Source organism: Notamacropus eugenii, chromosome 5 (assembly GCF_028372415.1).
Source record: "Notamacropus eugenii isolate mMacEug1 chromosome 5, mMacEug1.pri_v2, whole genome shotgun sequence".
Lineage (NCBI taxonomy): Eukaryota > Metazoa > Chordata > Mammalia > Diprotodontia > Macropodidae > Notamacropus > Notamacropus eugenii.
Genome location: NC_092876.1, coordinates 22,851,846 through 22,868,766, shown reverse-complemented (window position 1 = coordinate 22,868,766; position 16,921 = coordinate 22,851,846).

Genomic DNA, 16,921 nt, shown 5'->3' with positions numbered 1-16,921 from the left:
CTCTTCACCTCTATCAACCTGTTTCCTCCTCCAAAGAATGGGTAGACTCACACTTTCCTTATCTGTCTTCTTGGATAACTGTGTAAAAAACTCTTAAAACTTTGAGAAATCACTACCAAACTCACCTAAACCTTAGGTTACATACACAAACAAATGGTGGGACATTATGATGTAATCCTACGAGGATAATAAGATGCCATCAGAGAGGTAAGAGAACCCGAAGAGCATCTCCTAGATTCCATCTCCTTCCTTGATTTACATGATGCTCTTCTCTCTGTTTTTTCTCTTACCTGCCTGACCACTCTTTTTGTATCTCCTTTGTTGAATGATCATTCATTTCCACTAATCATGGTTATTCCCCAAGGTGTTGGCCTGGCCTCTGTCTCTCTTCTTTCCTCCTTCTCCTTCGATCATCTTATCTACAATCGTCTATTTTCAGCTCTGTGTGGATGACTCCAATATCTATTTATTAGCTTTGATGCCACCCAAGAATTTTAGTTTCATATGAGCAGCTGTTCACTGGAAATCTCCACCACAAAGTTCCATTAGTGAGGATGGAAGTCTATGTCAAAGAAAACTGTTCATCTCAGTAGGATTTAAAAATAGAAAAAAGCTATTTTTGCTCTCTCTTCTAACATCCAACAGTTGTCCATTGGGTTTTCCGCCCAAGGGAAGGGTTTCCCCCACTCTTTGCCCAATAAGAGCTGTGATGGCTACTTGAATATGACAAATGAGCACATGTACTTACCTAAGTAAGCCTAACCCTAATTCCATTTTCTGCTTTGGATTTCTTTTTCTAAGCACAGGTAATCAAAGAATAATCCTGACAGACATGTTCCCAGCATTGGCTTCTAATTTGTGAGTCCATGAGGTCTAGAGTTATTGAGTACTTACTGCCAGCAATAGATGTTTTTTTGAATGTACCCTCTTGTAGGTGAAGATTATTCCATCATGAATACCTGGCTGATCAGAGTATCTGTGTGGGAAACAAGGAAGTTGAGTTTCCACAGTTCTGGGTGATAAGGGTTGTGACTTAGCACGGTCAGGTTAGAGGTCAGAAGCTGGTGCACAGGCTTGAGGATCTGTTTCAAGAAAAGCCTATCAGAGAGGAGAATATAAATTCATATGGCAAGGGGACAGAGGTTGTGGGAGATCCAAAGTTTGGTATATTATAAGAAGCTTCCATTATTCTGAAAGTGTTGTAGTCTTCCTATAACCTTACTGGGGAGGCTACCCATCTATTCAAGGGGAAAGGATGTAAAGATTAATAAAACCTTTCCTGATTTCACAACAGATAATGTCCTTTGTTTAAAGTGAGCATGTTTCTCACAGTTGGGGGCTTGTTATTTGGGCTCATTTCTCACAATTTTGGGGCCTCATCACAGGACTTTTGGCATTACAAAGGAATGTTGCTTTTGGGGAATGGGAACAAGACCATTGCTTTGAAATGACCCAAACACCCAAGGAAAGTTTCCCCAATTCTGCGTGCTAACTTCTGCTGTTTGGAATTGTGAACCCAGGAATGCAACTAAAACAATATATTGAATGGCTGGAGGCAGCATAAATCAGGAATCTGAGCAAGAGCAGGAAAATATCACTAGCTAAGTACTGTTTTGTCTGTCTCGGGATCTTAGATAAGGGACTTTCAGAGTATATGTCCTAAGGTACGCAATGAGTGTTCTTAAGATAATGGTGCCAGGGAGGGGATTAATAATCCTCTGAGTATTCCCTCTGAAGCTCATTTGAAGGAATGCCGGCTATATTCTTTCTTTCATTTACATCTGAAAGAGATCTGGCGGGGGTGGGGGGAGGAGCTGGGGTCTAGATTCTGGGAAGGATCCTTTTGAAATTGGCTTGGAGTCAGTCAGAGTAAATTGACATGAATACGTGAATTTTGACTGGTCTAATCTAAAATTAGTTCATTTCCTAAAAGGAGAGGATCCATATTGCTCTATCTGTTCAGTGTATGCCTGTGTGTTTGTGAAGTGTTTCATATTTGTGGTGTAAGGTTGTAAATGCAACCAGCCAGAGTAGCAAGGACTGGAGCTGGACTTTCCCTGGGAATTCTGCTATCTCTTAATCTCCCCCTTTACCTCCCTCCCTGATTACAACAGTCTCAGAGGAATGAGTGGGCTTGAGAGAGAGAGAGAGAGAGAGAGAGAGAGAGAGAGAGAGAGAGAGAGAGAGAGAGAGAGAGAGAGAGAGAGAGAGAAAGATGTTTTAGTGTTTGGTTTGATCTGTTTCATGAACGGTGTTGATAGAGATTTTGAAAACTTTTTTTAATATATAATTTATTTATTTTTCAGTTCCTAACATTCACTTCCACAAGAATTTGAATTCAAAATTTTCTCCCCATCTCTCCCCACACCCCACTCCAGCACAGAATGTACCCCATCCACCACTTCCTCCAGTCTGTCCTCTCTTCTATTATCCACTCTTCTTCCATCCCCCTTACCCTCTACTTTCCTGTAGGGCAAATTAAATTTCTATACTCCATTGCCTGTATACCTTAATTTCCAGTTGCATGGAAAAATAATTTTTAGCATTCATTCTAAAAGCTTGGAGTTCCATATTCTCTCCCTCCCTCCCCACCCACCCTCATTGAGAAAACAAGCAATTCAATATAGGTCATACATTCCATAATATTTATATTGTAAAATACTAACTACATTTCCCTCTGTCCTATCCTGACCTTCATTTATCCCATTCTTTCTCTTGACCTGTCCTCCCATAATAGTGTTTGCTTCTGATTAGCCCTTTCCCCAATTTGCAGTCCCTTCTATTATCTTCCTTCTCCTATCCTCTTCACCCTTGTCTTCCTGTAGGGGAAAATAGATTTCTATATCCAGTTAAGTGTGTTATTCCCTCCTTAAACCAAATCCCATAAGAGTAAGGCTCAATTATTTCCTTTCATCTCCCCCCCTCACTCTCCATTGTATAAACTTTCTTCCCTCTTTTTTTGTGAGATGATTTGTTACATTCTACCTCTCCTTTCCTCTTACTCCTAATACATTTCATTCAACAGTAAATTTTATTTTTAAGGTATTCTCCCTTCATATTCAGCTCACCCTGTGCACTCTGTCTATGTGTATGTGTGTATACACACATACACCCATGTACATATACATACCTACACATATATAATATACACATACATACATAGCCATACACATCTACATATATATACATTCCCTCTAAATACTTTAACACTGAAAAAGTCTTATGAGTTACAAATCACATTTTTCCATGTAGGAATGTAAACAGTTCAACTTTAATGAGTTCCTTAAGGCTTCTCTTTCCTGTTTACCTTTTCATGTTTCTCTTGATTCTTGTATTTGAAAGTCAAATTTTCTATTCAGCTCTGGTCTTTTCAACAAGAATGCCTGGAAGTCCCCTATTTCATTGAAATTCTATTTTTTTCCCCTAAAGTATTGTACTCAGTTTTGCTGTGAAGGTGATTCTTGATTTGAATCCTATCTCCTTTGACCTCTGGAATATCGTATTACAAGCACTTCAATCCCTTAGTGCAGAAGCTACTAAATCCTGTGTTTCTGATTGTATTTCCACAATACTTAAATTGCTTCTTTCTGGCTACTTGTAATATTTTCTCCTGACTTCAGAACTTTGAAATTTAGTGACAATATTCCTAGGAGTTTTCCTTTTGAGATCTCTTTCATGAGGCTATTGGTAAATTCTTTCCATTTGTATTTTACTCTCTGGTTGTAGATATCAGGGCAGTTTTCTGTAATATTTTGTGGGAGATCACGTCTAGGGTCTTTTTCTTATTGTGGTTTTCAGGTAGACCAATAATTTTTAAATTATCTCTCCTGGATCTATTTTCCGGGTCTGTTGTTTTTCCAGTGAGATATTTCACATTGCCTTCTATTTTTTCATTCTTTTGGTTCTGTTTTGAAATTTCTGGGTTTCTCATAAAGTCATTAGCTGCCATCTGCTCCATTCTAATTTTTAAAGAACTATTTTCTTCAGTGAACTTTTGAACCTCCTTTTGCATTTGGTCAATTCTGCTTTTTAAAGCATTCTTCTCTTCATTGTATTTTTATACATCTTTTTCCATTTGGGTAAGTCTATTTTTAAAGGTGTTATTTTCTTCAGCATTTTTGGGGTCTCCTTTAGCACGCTGTTGACTCACTTTTCATGATTTTCTTTCATAGCTTTCATTTCTCTTCCCAATTTTTCCTCCACTTCTCTTACTTGACTTTCAAAATTCTTTTTGAGCTCTTCCATGGCCTGAGACCATTGCATATTATTTTTTGGATGTTTTGGATGTAGACGCTTTAACTTTGATGTCTTCTTATGATGGCATACTTTGTTCTTCCTTATTGGAAAGGATAGAAGAAAATACCTGTTCACCAAGAAAACAACCTTCTATAGTCTTATTTTTCCCCCTTTTGACCATTTTCCCAGCCAGTTACTTGACTTCTGAATCCTTTGTCAAGTGGAGGGCATATCCTAGGTACCTGTAAGATCTCAGTTCCTTCAAAGTGGCACAATGAAGGGAGAGGAATTTACTCCTTTCTGGCCTGTACTCTGGTCTGTGAACAACCAGAAACACTCTTTTGTGCCTACAATCTGCAAGTTGGATTCCTCTCCACAGTCACCACCAGTTCCACCACACCAACACTTTTCTTCATCCCAGGACCACCATTCAGAACTGAGACTCAAATCTCCCAGGGTCTTTAGGCTGAGGGCTCCAAAAGTGGAAACTGGTGCTGCAGTGGCTGCTGTCACCCTGTGGCCAGGGCTGGGGCCAGACAGCACTCCCCTCTCACCCAGGTAAAGGAGCTTTCTTACTGCCCTTGGAAGCTGTCTTTGGCGTTTCTGAGTTGCCATCTGGGAACCGCAGCTGTTACCCATGATTCTGTGCCCTGAAGCCTGTTGCAGTCCTGTCCGTGCTGTGCTCCACTCCTAACCCAATGTAATAGTCCTTTCCTGTCGACCTTCCAGGTTGTCTTGGGCTGGAAATCTCTTTCACTCTGTCATTTTGTAGTTTCTGCTGCTCTACAATTTGTTTAGAGTTATTTTTACAGGTATTTTATGAGCTATGAGGGGACAGCTAAAGGAGGTTTGTCCTTCTACTCTACCATCTTGAGTTTGAAAACTTTTTAAAAGTTGTTAAAAATCTTTGTGCATTCTAAACCCTGGCCAAGTTTTTGAATGTGAAAAGAAATATTTTTGCTCTCTGCATAGTATTCAACTTAAAAAAATGTTGCTCTCTTGTTGAGTTAAATTGTTAGCCTCTTAACATCTAAGGTTTCTTTTCTTCAAGGAACAATAGAAGAAATGGTGAGTATTTAGTTCATTTGTAATTTAAAAGAAAGAGGGATTTGGGTAGGATAGCAGAGTATCCATGTGCTCAGACTTTATACTCCCTTCCTCACCACCACCCTACTTCAGAAAATGTTTAGCCTGATTGGGAAATGAATAGACAATGTTATGGAAGGTTATCAGATTTTAAAATTTAATAATTGTTTGCTGTGATTTGTAACTATTACTATTAGCTATTAAGCTCTCCAAGTTCATGCTTGGAAGTCACATTTTGTCAGTGTTAAACTAAATTATTTTGGCCTTTTTTCTGGGGTTGGTAAACTCTTTATTTAATTTGATTCAAATTTTTTTTTTTGGTGTAGAAACTAGGAACATCTTTCCCCCTCAGACTGAGGAGGGGTAGACCATTCCCTCCCTCACCTAAAGAAGAATCTCTTTTTGTAATGGAAATTAGCAGAGTAAAATACAGGCATCCTAGATTGAAAATGAGCTTTGATTTAATGAGATCTCAAAGCTAAAATCTATACTTTATGTTTAAATTAAGCAAATATATCTGATACCAGGCAATGTGTTTAAAATTTCAATTTCACTTTAGAATTTCAGTGATTTCTTTTAGAGGCATTAACTCTCTCTTGCAATGCCCTGTCAGCATACTTAAGTGTCTGCCTGGATCCAAAGCCTCATCTCAGAATGCTGGCATATTTTAAGCTAACCTGAGGAGAACAGTGTGATTTCGAGCTCTTTGTAGAAGTTTATTTGCTTTTCCTAGTATATAGCCTGAAACTCCCAAAGGAGGATGCAAGGGAAACTGGAAAGCTTAAGAAAATTCTTTATTTGATGGATAATGTTTTCTTTTAAGTAGTAAGAATATTTGACTTAAGAAAAAAAGGAGGGCTAAAATAATTATCATTAGTGATTATAAATCCAGATTTGATATGATTAAAGTCAAAATCTGTCCTTAAGGAATAACAGGCAGCATTTGAGAGTGCTGTTTCTATCAGGATTCAACAGAAAAAGATGTTGTTATTTGACATTTATGATTGTAAAGTGCTTGACAAAAAGATGGGTATATGTTGATGCAACATTACTGTAATGTAATTATTACAATTTTTAAATGTGAATTTTGTTATATGTAGATTGGGGTTTTAAAAGAACATAATAGAAATGTAATTATTTGAAATTTATATTTGATTATAAATAAGCAGTGATAATACTAATATTTGCAATATAACGGTGGATTTAACTTCTTTGGTTTGTTTAAGTTGTAACAGAATCCCAATGCAGACAGTTAGGGTAAAGATGTGGAGGAAGGCTGAAAAATCTGAGTAATAGGATTGAGAGACTTGGAAAGATAAACAAAGGTTTGATAGAAAATACGAAAGGCAGATAAGAAAGTTTGCTGGATGGGTCAGTTTCAGATGGGTTCAGTAAGTGGTGAGGGTGTGAAGAAGCGTTTTAAGAAGACAGAAAGATAAGGTAGCTTGATTTGGTAATTAATGGTTCAATCAAATCTGAAATGACTCTATCTGAAAGGATACCAAGTCAATTTTTATTTGTTATTTAAGACTTTATGGTACTAGAATATACATTGTCCCTCTTTTTATTTTATAGCAAAATTCTGCAATCAAGAAAGTTACATTAAATGATTATCATGGTGATAGAGTGTGTACACGTGTTGTTGAGGAGATGAACTTCTGTGCAAGGTGATGTAGAAATACATTGACTTGAATGGATAATGAGTTGCTTTAAGTTTTAAATATGAAATGAGACATATGGTTGAAAAGATAATTTATCTATATGTTGTATTAAAAGTTGCATTGTTAAAGAAAGTGATGAATGGGCTATGAATTCCATGTAAAAATTTTTTTGTTGCAGAATTCCTTTTAACAAAATGAGAATTCTTGAAAAAATATGTATTTCTTTATACATATATTGGCATGATTTTTCAAGTCTGTTCCATCTAAGGATGTATTAAGTATGTTAAAAAGTTTATTTTTGCTATTAAGAAGGAAGTTTTAACTAAAATTGTTTTAGCTATAAATCAAGCATTTACAAAAGTATGTTTGTGAAAGGAAACAGTAAATGTGCAAAAGTCTTGGTTTTACATCTTTTCTTGTAATTTTTATCAGTTAGGTTCAAGAGGGTGTGTGATAAATTGTAAACTGTTTGTAAGAGGAAAATATTTGTGGTATGAAGAAATGCATAGTAAGATCTTTTGTATGATTTTTGGGGAGGTCTACCAAATATGTATTTATGAGTCAATTTGTTACATAAAGTTTTATGGGGATTGAACAATAAAGTGCAAGATAAAGGAGACCAGGAGTTTTATGGCACCAGGAAGTTCTGTGATAATTTTAAGACAAAAAAGTCTCCCGGCCTCATCTCTCTTTCCTTTTGAAGTCCAGCAATTAATACAGAAGGACTTCTAAGATCTAATCTGAACTCAGAGCTGCTTAGAGAAAAGATAATAATTCTTTCCTATTGTTGAAGGAAAGGAGGGATGTCAGCCCCATCCTGGGCTTCTAGGGCTGGAAAAGCCTGAAACCTTCACCCAAGTGGCATGGCACCTCACTTTGTTAAAGTTGTAATCTCTATGTGAAGTGTAAACTGTTTGTATATGGAGTTCCTAAACAACGAATTTATTTTGGTGATAAATGATCTCTAGTGATTGGGTTTTAGGACAAATTTAAGATCTAAGATGTAAGTCCTGGTAATATTTTTGATTAGTGAAACCTACCATCTGATGCAAAGCCTCTGGGACCATTAATAATTGTGTTCTAATGCTCAGAGAGGAATGTGACTGTTATAGGCAGAAGTTTTTCTCAGGGGACAATAGTGTCCTCAGTGTGGCATGGAATCCTTCTGGTTCAGGTTCCTCGTTGTGGTCCTCTAAAAAGGAATGTTTTCCCACTTGACTTTCTGAATCTGACTATAAGGTGGAGATGATGTATAATTAGGTCCTTGCCTTTTTATCTTTATAGCATGTTTCTGTAATCAAAGAAGATAGTTTAAGATGTAAGCACAATGCAAGTAGTGGAATCTTGCTGTTTTCAGTTATTTGGGTAAATGGGTACTCTGGTGCAGTCTTGCAAAATACAAAATCCCTAAATAGAACATTCTTTCTGAATGTCATGGGAATAATTAGATAAAGGAAAGGAAACCAATGTATAACTGTGAGATATGAATCATTGTTCCATAGAATAAGACTGGGATTTAAAGTTAACTGTAATGGTATGGAAGTGTTGAATTTAGGGGTGCTTGGGACCCCAAAATAGCAACATTCTGTGTCCTGCTCATATGAATTCAACCCAAGCCTTCTTTTAGCCAAAGAAAGTCAAAGTTTGTTAAGGTTTCTCAATTTTGGATAGACTTTTAGGGAATCTGAGCATTTGTAATGCTAATGTAATCAGATTGTATAAAGTGAACACTTTTATGGAGACAGGACTATCTTATTTACAAGAGGGACTAAGGAAGAAGTTCAGGGGTGACCCCACATGGTCTGGGGATTCCAGGGATGGTGTTTATGGGAGTGGCCAGTAATCTGGAGAATTGTATTGATAGTGCATAGTGATAGGTAAAAGCTTATAGGCCTCAGGAGAGCCAGATCAAGTGGGGAAATCCAAGGAGCTTTCAAGGTGAGGTTTTCTAGGACCCTTTTAGACAAATGCAACTAAAACTCTTTTTGGGCAAGGGACAAAGGTCCCTACTTGGAATAAGGTCTTTACATGTTACAAAATGATGTGAAAGCAATTGACATTAAAACAATTGACTGAGTTAATTACTGAGACTACATCAGAGACATCTGCAGTTTGGGGAAAAGAATTTCAGTTTAAGTTTCTTAGAGGCAGGTAACCTCTGGTAATATTTTGCATTGATGGAAAAGTGAAATGATTCTCTTTTTTTAATTTGAATTCATTTCATGAACATCAGTTGAAGTTAGTATTTGAACTCATCCTATGTGTAGCTCATTCTTTTAGACTGAGCATGGTTAGAAGGAATAGAGAAGCTTGGGAAACAGATGAAAATCTATTACAGAAATAATTTATGATGATTGTTATTTAATTAGGAGCTGCAACATGTATAGAAAGGCATGCAAGTTACTTAAGACTTGCATCAAAAGATGTTCTTTAACTAATGTGAAATTATACTCATATCTGAAACTGATTATTGGAGCTTGCTATTTTAAGATTTTATGGAACTATTTATTAACTGACTGGTCTTTTGAGTCTAACTCCAAGTGTGAATAGTGGTAAAGGCCATCTGGGCCACTGATTTGTGATGCCAGTGAGCCTGCGAGATGCTGGTATGAACTGCAAAAAGGTGATCTCATGGAAAGGTTGGGAGAATGGCTGTTCCACCTGAGTTGAGGTAGGATTCTCCTGACTCAATTTCTCCACTGACATCTGTCAAACTTTAAGCCTGGCTAAATGCCAATTGACAATCTATTTCTGCCTGGAATTGACATGAAGTTAAGGAGATGTTGTTTCCCTGAAATATCCCTACTCTTAGTTGCAGTTTCCTATAATCAAAAATTTGGTAAGCACAACACCAGATTTATTAAATAATAGAGTGTTGATAGGGAAACATATGAGGTTGTCTAAATTAAGCTAGTTGGCTTAGGATTTCAGACTAACACCAATAAGCTAGGGTCCTTTAATTCATAGCAATAGTATGGAGACAATCAGGTCAAGGGCCTGTGAGATTAGTATACATATTTATTATTTTTGTCTCAATTAGTTAATGTAAAAAGAAGAATGGTTTGTGGTCTATATTGTAAATGCTTTAAAAAAAGCATCACATGACCAGAAGTTGGAATTGTTTTATGACATGATATGTACTGTGTTAAAAATGATTACTTATTGTATTTATGTATGTACTGGAGCCTGTTATTAACTGCTTAGTGAATTCTCATCCTCCTGATCAAGGAAATGAATAGTGAATTAATGTAAAATGTAAAAGTTGGATTCTAATGTGAATTTCTTAAACATGACAATTGACCAAATTTCCAATTTTGATTTTGTAAGAGTGATAAGAGTATAAAGCTTAGAAATTGTAATCTAAAATTGTATTCAGGTCAGTTTTGTAGGAGAGTGGACATATGGATTTCTACAAGAAGGTAAAGGGGAAGAAGATGCTGAGATGCTATGCTGAAGACAGCTTCAACAAGCATCCAGACCAGAAAATTGCATCAGATGATGTTCCTCCCCAGACTGTTTTATGAGATCAAACTTCTAAGAGGACAATTAGTTGATTTGCTTTTTTCTTCTGAGTCTCTGTATCTGTACTTACGAAAGGGGACTGTCCCCCTGTAATTTGTCAATTTCAGTATTTACTACCTTCTGTGAAAATATAATGGAGTAATGGGTTACTTTTTCTGAGTTAAATATTTGTCAGTATGTGCTTATGACTCCTTTGTGTTTTAAGCATTTCTTTTTGCCATTGAAGAAATAAATAGCTGTGCTATACTTCCTATGCATTGAATATCTTTCCAAGAAAGCATCCTGTGAATTTGCTTTGGGTCAACCTTAAATGCTACATGAGCCAAACCTAAGCTATGTAAAAGGTATTTCCTATAATTGTGGGTGAGAGGCATATTGAGCTAGAGTGTATGAGAAAAGTGTGACTCCTCTTTCTGCCCCAGAATTGACTCTACCTCACTTAAGTCCAGAGTCTGGCCTCTATCTGTATGAAAGTGCCCGAGGACTTTAGACATCATAAGAAAATGAAGGTATACCTCATAAAGCATCCGAAAATTAAATAAAATATTTAAATTATTAATTCAGCATGCCTTTCTTTAATGACTACTCTGTGCACAATTCAGAAACATCCACTGAACATTAGAGGTAAAATCAGAAACTAGCTGAGGTACCCAGAGAAACATATTTAACTAGATAATAAATACATTACAATTTTTTAAAACAAGAGTGAAATTCACTCCCCACTTAAAAAACCATGAGATGAATAAAAGTAAGAACTGAATATAGCTAGAACATCTTGGGGGGATAAAATGCAAAAAAATGTTATCAAAGGGGAAAAGAATAACGATTCTTAGAATGATTACAGATGAAATTAGAATTGAGGACAGCACAAGACTGAAGGTGACAGATAATTATGTTTAAAAAAAACTCAGAGAATATCTCAATTGAAAAAAAAGATCATTAGAGTTGTAATTGATCTTAGAAAATCACCCAGTATGAGTGAAGGGAATTAGCATTTCTTAAATGTCTACTATTTGCCAAGTACTCTGCTAACTGCTTGACAAATATTTTCTCATTTGATCCTCACAATCTTGTGAGATAGTTGGAGGTACTATTACCCCCATTTTGCAGTTGGTTGAAGCCAACAGGTTAAGTGACTTGCCCATGGTGACACAGCTAGTGTCTGGCCTGAGGACAGCTTTGAAATCCTGTCTCCCTGATTCCTGGTCCAGTTATCCACTTAGTCATCCAGCTGAACAAATCACCATTTTCAAAACATATGAATTTTACTTTTTATAGATATAATATATATAGATATAATATAGATATAGATATAATATTTATTGCATAGGTAAAAAAAGTGTAAATGATATTTTGGCTCAATTTATAACATTTTTTGAGAATGAGATAATGAAGATAAATCACTTTATTGTTTGTAGTTCATGGGGTGATGTCTTGACTTACCTGTGAATTAAGTGAGGCAGAGTTAGACAAAGTCATCAGCCTTATTCTCTCTTTCAGAGTGATTAAAGTCTAGTGGCAACACAAACATCTGGAAGACTGATGATGGTCTTGGAGGAAACGGAGGATCATGGTGTCTTCGATGTCTTACCAAGCTCTACACACTCCACAGCATCTGCTTCAGCTTCTTCGTGGCCATGGGAAGAAATCATTCCCCCATTTTTCCAGGGGAAGTCTTCAAATGCTTGGGACAGACATCGCCCTAACTTACGGTTTGAAGCCTGTCAGGTGACTCATCCTGGTTATCCTGTCTCCTGGGACAGTTTTACAGGTTGTAGCCACTGTGCCTGCTACAGCTTCTTAGAGCCACCAATAGTTGTTTTTTGTCCTTTTTTGAAGAAAACCAATGACATTGAAGGGTAATATCTTGACTCATGTATTTAAGTGAGGCAGAGCTAAACAAAACTGTGTCATCAGCCTCATTCTATCTTCCAGAGCCATTGACGTTCACTGGCAAGATAAAAGTCAGGACAACTGTCAATGACCAGGGATGCAGTGAATGACCTTGGAATCTTCAATGTCTGAGTAAGCTCTAACCACTTCACAGTAGCTGTTTCAGTAATCTTTAGGGCCCTTGGAGTAAATTATTCTCTTGCTTGGGGTAGACACCCCCTAACTCACAGAAGGGTTTGAGACCCCTTGGTTGTCCTCAGCCTGGTTTAGCCCATCCTCCAAGATGGTTTTACTGGAATATGACTGCTGCACGTGCTACAGCTTCTTGGAGGCACAGAGTTTGACTTGTGTGAAAAGTGGATACCAAAGGTGGATGAGCAGCCCTGAAAAAGGCTCACCCAGTGGTGCTAGTCCTGCTGAATACCTCATATAGCCCCAACCACTTTGCAAATCCCAAATCATACATAAATATGAAATATTTTTATTTTTATTAGGAACCTTCCCCTAGCTCTCTACTGGTAAAATAGTAATGCAGAAATAAATCACTACAATGGGAGCATTAATACTCACAGTAACTACTTCCAAATGTTGTGAAAATATGTGTGAAGTCCTTCCCTCCAAATCCTTCAAGCCCATAAAAATGGCAGCTATTATTATGTCTTAATCACTCAAATTCCTCAATGCCTTATAAAGAATGTGTACATAAAGCCATACCTTCAAGGTGTTTTAGTCATAGAGTATATCTCTTTATAAATTTTATTACTTTTCAATTAACAGCATTTAGTTTCTCTCCATCCCACTTCTCCACTGGAAAAATTAAAATAGAAAGAATGCCCTTATAAAACATATGAAAAGTCAGCCCCAAACCCTCCCCTATTGGTGATGTTATCTATCTAGTAGCTGCCTACTATGATTCTTCATAAAAGAAAGGCAAATCCACGAATGGGAATGTGGGACAGGGGGAAAAGGACAGGGAGAGGTGGAAGGACTTGCAGAGAGGAAGGGAGAAAGAGAGGAGAGAGAGAGAGAGAGAGAGAGGGAGGGAGGGAGGGAGGGAGGGAGGGAGGGAGGGAGGGAGAGAGAGAGAGAGAGAGAGAGAGAGAGAGAGAGAGAGAGAGAGAGAGAGAGAGAGAGAGAGAAGAAGGTGGAGAGGGGGAAGAAGAAGGAGAGAGACTGTCAGTATAGATGGCTTATACAGCATGTTCTTTATCATCATCTTCAAAGTAGGTAAAAGTGTGGTCTCAAGTGGATGTAAGACCTTATGAAAGTATTATTTTTGAATATCATGCTACACATCATAATGACAACAGAGGTGTAGTAGACTTTCCCCCCAACCTCATGAGCATGAGAGTTGCCTTTTGCTTTCAAGACTATATCTTCTCAACCATATAAATTCCGTGTCCACCTTCAGCTAAGTGGTTTCACCATACCAAATAACACTCACTATTTGTTCTCTATTTAACCAATTAATTGCTTATTTTATTCAGAACTTCACAAATACTAAATAAAACAGGCATTTCCAAATATCTAATAGAAGAATCTTGTTTATTTCAAAAACAGAGTTGCTTTCTGTATAATAGCGAACATTTTTAAGCACTTTACGTATATTATCAATCTCTTTTGATCCTCACAACAACCCTGTGAGGTAGGTGTTATTATTACCCTAATTTTTATAGATCAGGAAACTGAGACAGACAGAGATAAAATGACTTGCTCAGGATCACATGGCTAATAAGTTTCTGATGTAGAATTATGGATCCAGATGCAGACTTACGGGTCTTTCTGGCTCCACATCTAGCACCCTATCCACTGTACCACCGAGCTATTTCCCTCACCCCTCCTACACAGCTCACCTTCTTTCTTCCTTGACACTAAACATCCTGGAGAAAAGAAATCAAGAGAAATACTTGCCAGGCCTAGAGGCCTGTGTGGGCTACCCGAGTCTTCTTACCTCACCTCCGAGGTCTTCGGTTGGCCAAAACCAGATGCTCATATGAGAGAAAGGACGTTCCAGAGTCGAACAAGGGTTGAGCTTTATTTCAGGGTCTCGGTTACAAGTGCAGGAGCAGTCTTCCTTAGGAGGAAGAGGGGGAGATTTCCTAAGGAGGCTAAGATCTTAAGGGATTGGAAGTAGAAGTACAAGCGGGGAGAGAGGGGGAGGGGAGAGAGGAAAGAAGAAAAGCGGAGCCTACTGTCCTCTTGGCTCCTCACGTGCTGAAAGAGCTTTCAGGCTTCCTCAATCCTACTTAACCTTCAGCCGCACAGTTTGCATCTGAATACCGTGCTGTTAGATAACAATAGTGTGCCCAGATCTGGGACAATCTCGAGGGCGGGGAGATCTCTCTCCCATCACGTTTCTCACGGGAAGAGGCGGAATTACTCGAGATAGCTCGGTTCACCTCGATTCCCTGCCGTTTCCTGGGGGGGGGGGTCTCGTGAGAACTCTAAGATATAGAAGCTCCCACCTTTACCCACCCGAGACTGTCCACACGGAATTGAGCTTCCAATCCCAACAAATACTCTTCTTGCCACATCAGCTGTTCTTCCAGAGGAGCACATACATGCTTTTGTCCTTCTCAGTCCTTGAATACCCTGATCTCTGCTCAATCAATGAACCAACATTTATTAAGTGGATCCAGTGTGCCAGGTACTGTGCAAAGCACTGGACATACGGGTACCTCCACCAAAAAAAAAAAAAAGAACAAAAACAGTCCTTGCCCTCAAGGAGCTTGCAATCAAATGGGAGAAGACAACACATAACAAGAAGCTGACAAGGGGCAGTGGTGTCATGGTGGAAAAGTAAAATAAATTTCGAAGTTGTGCATCCAGGTAAGAAATGAAATGTTCTGAGCTGAGCTCTCCCTTTAAATGGAGGGTTAGAGTTGATGGCTCCACTTTTCAATTAGAGGGACAGAGGGTGGTGAAGAGGTGGAGGACCAAGGTGGATGGGATCTTGTGTGATGGCCAAGAAGGTCAACAAGAGGTGTCCTGCACTTCTGATTTTATCTCATTTCTATTTTCCTTTGAAACCAATAGATTATATTAGATAACAATTAGCTAATGTTATATGGTGTAGTTATGATTGTGAGCTATAGATAGATTACTGCTTTTGTGCATGGTAGAGATCCCTTACAATTGAAACTGTGGTTTTGGTAATTTACAATGTCCTCTCCTAATACAGTTTTTTGCACATAATAGGTAGTTAATAAGTGGTATATGTTTATTTTTTTTTAAGATATTGCTTAAGTAACATCAGTGGCTCTCACTTCACTCCCTTGTGTTTCTCCTCCACATCACAAGTGATTCCTGTGTTATCATCCATGTCCAAAGACATATACAGTGCTGAATCCATGGAGCTTAATTTCTAAATGTGACAAATACCCATCCTCTGCCCATTTCCAAATATAAAGGACATTCAATGTGATTTTATCCACTTGGTAATTTCCTTCAATGGTGCAGATCTTCTGTCAATTTGGCCTATGTCCTACTGAAAGTTCACCAAAAGGGATCTGTTTGCCATGATGGAAACCTTCTGTGCATTCTTCTGAGATATGATTGATCACTCCAGCTCTCCATTTGTCATCTCTAGGTCCTGTCACTTCACCAACTCATCTTCTCTACCCATCATACAACACCTTGATGACAAGTAATAGTTCCTTCTTAGGTATATTTTAAATCTTCCTCACACCCTCCATACAAAAGACAAATAGATTATTTGTAGGAGGCACTGTATGTATAGAGTACTGAAGCTGAGAAGAACTAAAAACACAGAAAGGGGCTTATATAATATTCAAGATGAAAGGCAATAAAAGTCTAAATTAGGATGGTGACAACTGTAGACAGAATGTATATAGGTGATTATTGTGTGCAAAAAGTGGTTTAAATACAATTGTTAAGAAGATAAGTCAGTCACATAGAGTGAGATGCAACAGCCTGAAAATTACTCGCATTTCAAAATAGCTTAACACCTTGGTATTGAGGACACTGGATTCACAGTAGGAGTAGAACATAGGGGTCAAACTTGCAGTCCACACTGGCCACCAGCAGCTGCAAAACCCTTGAGTCACAGGCAGAAGTAATTGGAAAACGTTTAACACAAGAAATAAAATACAATACACCATAGATCATATTAATTTGTGGTTTTCTAAGTAAATATGTGTTCTGTACAGATCCATTTCTATTTCAGTTTGACACTGCTGGAGTAGGGCTTTTAAAGACAAAAAGACACATGGACAAGAATATGATAGAAAGAGAGCATGGAACAGTACTAATTTGTGTAGGGAGAGGGAATCTATATCTTCAAGAAGTCATAGGATCACAGCTATAGAACTGGATGGTCTTCTAGTTTTACCTTCTCATTTTATAAAAGAGGACGCAGAGGCCCCCAAAGGATAAGTGATTTGCGCAAGGTCATGCAGATGCTGCAGAACTAGGCCTGGCAGATAGATCTTTTGACTTCACATCTAGATTCTTTCTGCTGCAGTGAGATCATAGCTCATTTTTAGGGTCAAGTAACTGAGAAG